Source organism: Camelus bactrianus, chromosome 27 (assembly GCF_048773025.1).
Source record: "Camelus bactrianus isolate YW-2024 breed Bactrian camel chromosome 27, ASM4877302v1, whole genome shotgun sequence".
NCBI classification, from domain to species: Eukaryota; Metazoa; Chordata; class Mammalia; order Artiodactyla; family Camelidae; genus Camelus; species Camelus bactrianus.
This window is the reverse complement of record NC_133565.1, coordinates 36,231,525-36,239,394: the sequence shown is the minus strand read 5'-3', so window position 1 is coordinate 36,239,394 and position 7,870 is coordinate 36,231,525. Positions and strand designations below refer to the sequence as shown.

The 7,870-nt window shown below is 61.1% G+C and overlaps 1 long non-coding RNA gene across 2 annotated transcripts; it reads right to left on the bottom strand.

The window, feature by feature from the left end:
- Positions 1-467: 467 nt before the first annotated feature.
- On the bottom strand, positions 468-4,632 carry LOC123616924 (uncharacterized). Of its 2 annotated transcripts, XR_006725013.2 has the most exons (4): positions 4,498-4,631; positions 2,653-3,173; positions 1,496-2,170; positions 468-888 (listed from the first exon to the last, which is right to left on the bottom strand). It is a non-coding gene; the product is annotated as an uncharacterized LOC123616924 (long non-coding RNA). The 2 variants fall into 2 exon arrangements; XR_012502730.1 differs by lacking the exon at positions 2,653-3,173 and having other exon boundaries at positions 4,498-4,632.
- Positions 4,633-7,870: the final 3,238 nt, after the last annotated feature.

The following is a 7,870-nucleotide window of genomic DNA, read 5'->3' as shown; positions in this document are numbered from 1 at the left end:
AAAGTATTTGCAGAGACACCTCGGCGCACTTGGGCGGTTGAAGGCTGCCTTCCCGGGAGCAGACTTGCTGGCTGAAGGGCCAGAAGGGCCCGCCTTCAGCCTGTGTGCCCATGTGATTCTCAGAATAGATCACTTACAGTCGTCCCTCCTGTCCTCAGGGGACTGGGCCCTAGGACCCCCAGAGGCCAGAATTCGAGGAGTCCCTCATACAGAATGCCATCCTGCATCGGCTGTCGGCGTCCAGTCTCCGAGTCCACGGGCCCCACCAGCGGGTGGAGACGAGGGGGACCCGGGCCACGGCCCGAGGCGGGAGGGGGCGCTGCGGGCGCTGACCCCCCCACCCCACCGACCAGCCCCGCCCTCCCACTCCGGGTGCTGGCTTTTAACTCTTTGCCAAACAGACGGATGAAAGCGTCTCTTTATTATTTCCTTCTCCTTAATTACTAGGGAGTCGGTCCACTGGGGACTGTGCTTTGAAGTGCCACATCATGACCTTCTTTTTCCTTTTAAGTAGTTTTTTTAAAAAAGCATGTAAGGCATTTTTATTTGCGGGGTTGAAACCAGGCCGCGGTGCCACAGGGAGTGAAGTGAGCGCGGGGGCCCCCAGCCCAGCCCAGCCCAGCCCCGGCCCAACCTCGGGTTAGGAGACGGTCCGAGGCCGCGCCCCGAGCAGAGGCCTCTCCGCAGGGGCCCGCCTGGCCCTCCCGCGGAGCGCGGTCCCTTGTGCGGTCCTCTGGGCGGGCACACGCTCCGGCCGCAGTAGCTGCGGCAGAGCTCGGGGAAGGGTCGGCGGCCGGGGGCCCACCTGCCTCCACGGGCTGCGGCTCCCGTCCCGGCTGCGCAGGTACTGCTGAGACTCTGGGGAGCTGGGGCCCTCGGCCCGCCTGCCTGTAAAAAGGGTGATGTTAACGTCAAGGGCCTCCTGTGAGGCTCAGCCCAGACCGCGCACAAATAAAACCAGAGCCCTCTGTAGCTGTGAGTCCTGAAGACAGACGCCCCGAATTCGCCTTTACTTTAGATCACACCCCTCAGGGCTTGTGAACAGCTAAATGCAACTCCCTTATGCAAGGGCCACGGTCTGTTCTTCCATACAGAATACAGTGGGGAAGAGCATGGGCCTGGGGATGGGAAAGAGCTGGGCTTGGTCTGTTGGGGGGCTGTGTGACTCTGGGCAGGTTACTTGACCTCTCTGAGCCACAATGTAAAGTGGCGGTCACTACTGTTTGTGAGGAGTTAACGAGCTGTGATGAGAGGCTGGTGCAGGGGGGGTTCAATCAATGTCGACTATGTAGTTATCATCCTTAATAAATTGTTAACAACACCGACCTCAGCCAACAGAGGCATCCTCTCTCTCCTGCTCTGAGCTTGGCGAGCGCGGGCTCACAGAGGACTGGACCTTGTCAAGTCCGCCCCCCTTCCCTGTCCTCTGTCGCTGTCTGGAGAAATGGAGTCAGTCTCTCCTGCACCCTCACCCCCCAACCCTGCCAGCATTTACCCTGCTTTGTTTTCATGCTCGGCTCCCTGTGGGCTCGCCCAGGCCTGGCTGCGGAGAAGGAGGAGGTCCTTTTCGTGGCATGACTTGGAGAGTTCTGGAAGGTCTCCTGTCTTTTCGTCTGGGGCCTACGGTGGCGGCGGAAGCCCGCCGCGGGTGGGAGCCTCACCTCGGGGGTGGCATTTGTGCTTGACATTAGGAAGCTGCTCGGGGCTCTCTGCTGCGAGCTGCGGCCCGTGGCGCCCGCCACGGCCTCCTCACGGGAAGACCCTGGGCCAAGAGTTTCCCCATCTGTGAGTTGGGACATCACGGCGCTGACCTCAGAGGGGTGAGGGTCCCTGAGATGACAGAGCCAGCACGGCCTGGCGCACAGTCAGTGCCCATTCAGCGCCAGTAACAGTGGGTCTCACCTCCCAGGGGGCGGCCCCCGTCCTGGGAGGTGCTCAGTCTGTGTAAGTGCCTTCCTCTGACTTCTCACGCCTCAGAGCCACCCCCGACTGCCGACCTCCTGAGTGGACCAGATGGCCTTACATTTTCAGCACAGGAACGGGGGTGGGGGTCCTCAGGTTGAGCCTTGGGGGCTCCCTTGGAGGGTCCGCCTGGGGCAGCTTTTCAGCAGGCAGGGCAGGCCCCAGGGGAGAATGCTGGAGCCAGGGAGCAGGGTGCGGGTGAGGCGTTCTGGAAGGAAGGGAGAGGAGAGGAGGCTGCAGTTACAGAGAGACCTCTCAGCTCTCCCAACGAAGCTGCGGGCCTCTGGGCTCAGCGTTCTCTGGACCTCAGTTTCCCAGTCTGTGGAACGGGAACGCTGCTAGTAGGGGATGGTCACTGCTCATAGCGGGCGAGACCTGCAGGCGGGTGATGGGACTGTCGTGCAAGCCGGCTGCTGGGGAGGGAGGTGCTGTGTGGGCAAGCGGGCTGCGGCCGCCCCACGCCAGCCCCGCCGGCCCCAGGGTCAAGTCAGGTGCGCCCCTGGTGCGGAACCTTTGCACCAGCTCTTTCCTCTCCTGGGACTCCCTTCCAGATCAGTGCATTTTCTCAGCAACCTGGGTCTTTGCCCAGCTGTCTTCCCCCACGTGCGTGCTTCCCTGGGCACACTAACATCACGCGTGCACACACGCTCACAGGCTCACCCACACTCCCCCTTCCTGGCCTTCCCTTACTGTCCAGGGCAGGGCTCGTCACCGTCGAAGAGGCTCGTTGTTTGGTGTCTGGCAGTCCAGCTTCCCCCATATAATGTGCTTGTCATCTGTAAGATACTCTTTCCAGAAGTTTTATAGCTCAAAACAAACCTTCTGTTACTCATATCTCACCATCCTGTGCGTGAGGCACTCAGGCGAGGCTTGCTGGGGGCTCTTTGCTCTCGCATGCTCCAGGGTCTTCAGCGTGTGGCTGGGATGGGACGTCCAAGCTGGCCGCCCACCCCCCACACACACCTTGGCGAGAGGGCGGAAGTCGTGCTGGGCAGGACGGGGGGGCCTGGGGCTCCCGGAGTGGGTGCTCTAAACAGGTACAAATGGAAGCTGACTTCTTTTGACCTGGTCTCAGAGCATCACTTCTGCCTTGTTCTATTGGACAAGTCCCTGGGGCCGGGAGGGGAGCGGAGCCCACCTTCAATCCACCAGCGCAAGCTCCCAAGGGCAGTGTCTCTGGGCTCCTTTGTTCACAGCTATATTCCAAGTGCCTGGCACAAAGTAGGTGCTCAGTAAGCGTGTGCTTGCTGAGTGAGTGAATGAAGGAATGTAATCTTTGTAGTCCATGCCCAGCCCACCTCTGCCAGGAAGCCCTCCACACTTCCCCAGGGCCAAGGGCTTCTCTCCTTCCTCAGCCTCCGCCTCCTGCCTGCCCTGCCTTCCCCCTGGGCCCAGGGCTCCCTCCTCCTCCTCAGCAGAAGACCCTGGAAACCAGGCCTTGAGCTCCCGGAGGGCAAGCTTGGGTTCTGCAGCCTGCAAAGAGGATTAAGCAGGAGTTCCTAACTGCATGTATGGTACTTGGCACATCTTACATGTGTCGGTTGAGTCACGACCATGGATGAGGTCAAAGTTGCTATCCCATTTTACAGATAAGGACACTGAGGCCCAGAGAAGTGGAATCATTTGTCTCAGGGCAGGCAGCCAGTCAAGTTTGAGTCTGGCCTGGTGTCTCCACAGAAGCAGGCCCTGTCTCCGTGGACTGACTGAGCCCACCCCGTGTTAGGTACATGGAAAGGAGGCCCCCAAGGCTTCCTTCTGAGGCTCCAGGACCCACTAAAGATGGGGTTCGGACCCTCTTCTCTCCCCTGGAGGCCAGTTTGCCACCACTGGGATGCTCCAGCAGGGGAGCTGGGTTTAATATTCATGAACCAGCCAGTCAGGAGTGATTAGCGGCTGGTGGGGAGGAGGAGGAATAATTGAATGAGGTATTTACATAACAAGTCAACGCTGCTGCCACCACCAGCGGCCCTCCTGCCCCAGCTCTCCCCTACCCTGCTTCTCCTCACCTGGGGCCCCCCACGTGCCAAGAAGCAGTGCTGGGACCCCACACCCCTCAGCAATTGGGCCTGACACCTAAATTATAAATAACGTCATTAAAGGAAGAGAATTTGAGTGTCTGGAAGAAGCCAGGTAATAGCCTGGTTGGCAGCCAGAGCAGAGGGCTGGACCCCCAGGCAAACCAAACTAACGAATAAACCAAACCCCTCTGCCGATTCTGAGAGCTGGTAAGAGCCAGAGGCCCACGGCCGGACGGCCGTCCCTGCCCTGCCTGCCACAGACCCTCAAGAGACCCGGGCGCACCCCACGCCATTTCAGGGCTTGTCTCCTTTTCTGCAACAGCCACGGCCCCAGCCTGACCCTCTGTGGTCCAAGACCCTGTTCCAGCCACCGGGTAACGACCACAGGCCAGCGGAGGAGTCGGGGCCCCCTGCCATTTAAAAGAATCCCTCTTTTGTGACCATAAAGGAGAGGTGGGTCCCTGCTCCCACGCCTTCCCGGGAGCCGCCTTCAGGGTTACCCCTGGTCAGTGCTCACCTGGGGTTCTGGAAACAGAGTTAATTAGCTCGTAATCGCCCTGTCTGCGGCTGGCTGGGAGGTGCGCAACGCGTCTGACCCCGGGCAACGGAACATGGCCAAGTCCTCTGGCTGCAGTTAAAAGGGTTCACCAGCCTCTCCTTGAAGGTGAGCTGCAGAGATGGGCCGGGGACTTTAAAGAGGGGCCAGGAGAGGAGGAGCCAGTCGTCACTGGGGGACCAGCTCCACCGCCCCCCTGCAAATGCGATAAGCCAGCGTCATCCAAGCCCCTGGAGTGGTGGGCGGTGCCCTGCGAGGGTCCGAAGAGGCTGGCGGTTCTTGCCCCGAGGGCAGTCCTGGACCAAGGGCGATGTCCGTGACGTCTGCGAGGCTCAGGCTCTCCCCTCAGAACAGGGAAGATGGCAGTGCTCCCTGCACGCAGCTTGGATGAGAAGCGGCTGCATGAACCATCCCTGGGGCTTCTTTTAGGAAGACCATGGGGTGCGACACTAAGACGAGGCCGAGCCTCTCCTGGTGACTAAGTCATGAGAAGCCTCAGGTAACGCTCAGGGCTCTGAGCTTTCGTTCTCTCGGCTGTGAAGAGGGGAGACCGAGCCCTGCCTGGCAAGCTCGCGGGGAGGGTTCGGGCTCAGACACGCTTGTGGAGGGTGCCTGGACTCGGTGCCTGGCGCATCGTGGGTGTTCGGGAAGCACCCACAGATGCAGCACCAGGCCTGCCAGGCCCTGTCTGGAGGCTGCGGCCACAGAGCCTAAAAGGAAGACCCAGGGGCCCAGGACAGCTGGCTTCAAATTGCTCAGCGTGAACTTCCCTGATGGAGGAGAGCCTACACTTGTGTCTTGGGAGGGCAGGGCTGGGTCCAATGACTTAACACTGCAAACCAGGAGTATTTTAACCCCAAGTAAAGAGGAACCCAAGCTGCCTGATGGCCAGGCAGCAGCAGTGGGTGTGAGGGCCTTGTCACAGAATGTACGAGCTGAGGCTGGTTACGATGCCAGGGAGGACGGAGACTCGCTGGCTGATGTCTAAGGTTCCTTCCTGGTATGTGATCATGAGTTGGGAGGAGGTGCCCTCCTGGGAACCAGGTGGGAGGGTGTGCAGTGGGGGCCTGGTTCCTCATGCCCTGGGGGACTCCTGTGACGGGGGGGCCAGGGGCGCACTGGCTCTGGACAGCCTCGGCTGCAAGGTGGGAACAATGTGGACTCGTAGGAGCCCCCCCAGCCCCACCCCCAGGCCTCAGTGGACAGGAAGGACAGCTGGCGTTCAGCCTGAGACCAGCTGGGGTCCTCCCTGCGTGGGGCTCTGGGCGTCAAGCTGGGTGTTCAGTGGGGTTCAGGGCCCCTCGGGCTCCCACCCCTCCCCTGCTCTGCTCCCTGCTGGGGGGGCAGTGGGGACCCCAGGCAGTGCAGAGGCGCGGGGAACGCAGGCAGGGCAGGAGCCAGGAAGCAGCACTCCCCCGACCTGCTCCGGGCCGGCTCGCGGGGGAGGAACTGCGTCGGCCCTCCCGGTGCAGGTGAGGGGACAGAGGCTTGGTGAGGAGCAGGGGCCCGGCGGCCGGGCGCCGGGGTGGGGCCTAGACGCGGCCCGCGCTGCACGCCCACGTGCCCGACCCCAGGCTGCCCCCTCCACCTTTCCGCCCCTCCCTCTTAACGTCCCCAAAGTGAAAGTCATTATCAGTATTATGCTCCTAATTAACATGTTGGCTGGATGATAGAAAACACGCAAACAGGCTTTGCCGAGGAAACTGATTAAAACTGCAGCCGGTCTAATTAGAGGGAGACTTCACCAGTTTCCCCGTTTCAGATGAGCTGCCCCCCCGCCCTCAGCCTTTCCTTTGCTCTCGCCCCTTCTTCTGCCCCTGCCAATTCCACCCCCCCTTTCCCGGGAGACAGCTGATGGCAGGGCTGACCCGCTTTGGGCTGGAGCTGGCCCAGGGCCACAGCCCGGAGGGACAGACCTGCAGGCCTTGGAGCTGGGAGGCCTGAGTGCCCTCTTGCCTGAGGCCTGGTTTGGGGCCAGGACTCCCCGGGGTTCTAAAGTTCTCTTCAAAAATACTAGTTAAACAAAGCAAAGCAGAAAGGCCCCAGACCCCTCAATCAGGTGCCACGAGCAGTTGAGTGCACACTTAACAATGGAAACAGCACTGTTCAGCCAGGACCGCTGCAGACGGTCTCCATAGCAACCCGCAAGTGAAGAGCTATCACCACTTTACAGACGGGGAAACTGAGGCTCAGAGGAGGCTGACCAGAACTGGAGACTGGGCTCCACCCCAGCACAGCTGGTCCCACACTCGTTTCCTCCCTCTTGGGTGCTCCCCCATTGGGTGTCCCCAGAAGCCCCATCCTTTCCATTCTCTCCCCCTTTCCCCCAGTGGCAGTTCCTGGGGCAGCCGGAAGGGCTGGCGGGCATGGCCTTGGGGAGCAGGGTAGACCAGTGATGCCCCGTGTTGGGGTCAGTCTGAGCCCCGGGCCTGGCAGGGGACGAGAGGAGCCAAGATGGGGGGCCACTGGGCACCATGACAAGTCAGGCCACTCACAAGTGGGGACTGGGTGCTGGGTCTGGGAGGAGCCGGTGGGCACTGGAGCACCTGAAGGAGGTAGTCCATCTGGTGCCGGGTGGCTGTGTGTAAGTGTGTCCACCTTTGACAGCACGGTGTTCTCCACATTCCATAGATGAGGAAGCTGGGGCTCAGAGAGGCTCAGAAGTGTAGCAGGATCACACAGCTCGGGGAAGCGGCTCTGCTGTCTCCCGTGGACTGGCTCTGGTGGCTCTGAGGGCACGGGCGCAGTGGTGAGAGGAGTGGACTCCAGCTCAGGACGTGAAGAAAGTCTCTGACCACTGTGCACAGGCCGCCCCAGGACTGGAGGGGTGCAAGCCGGCAGTGGATCCCAGCATCGCTAAGGGGGTCGAGCGCTGCTGAGCACCTTAAGGCTACTCTTCTGACACGCTGCACATTCCACTGGTGCGTGCTGATCAACCACTGTGTGCCAGGCACTAGGTCCCCAGGTGAACAGGGCAGGCATCGTGGGACAGGCTGGCTGAGCCCGAGAACCTTCTGCCTCCCATCTCCTTCCGGGGGACCTTTCCTCCCCTCTCCCTAGAGTGCCCGGCTGCCCCGCAGCCATCCCGTAGGGCCATCCACCGAGTCCCTGGGGACCCGGGACCCCTGACACCACCTGCCAGGATCTGCTCCACGCCACTGAATTCCAGGATCCCTACACTGGGGTCAGAAGAGAGAAGGCGAAGGTGGGATGAGCTGCCCCCTCCTCCCCACATTCTATCAGCCCTCAGATGGCTGTCCAGAGCATTGAGCCCTCTAGAAAACTCTGGGAAGCTGCTTCTGGGGCAAGTGCAGTGGGACAGACACGTGGGCAC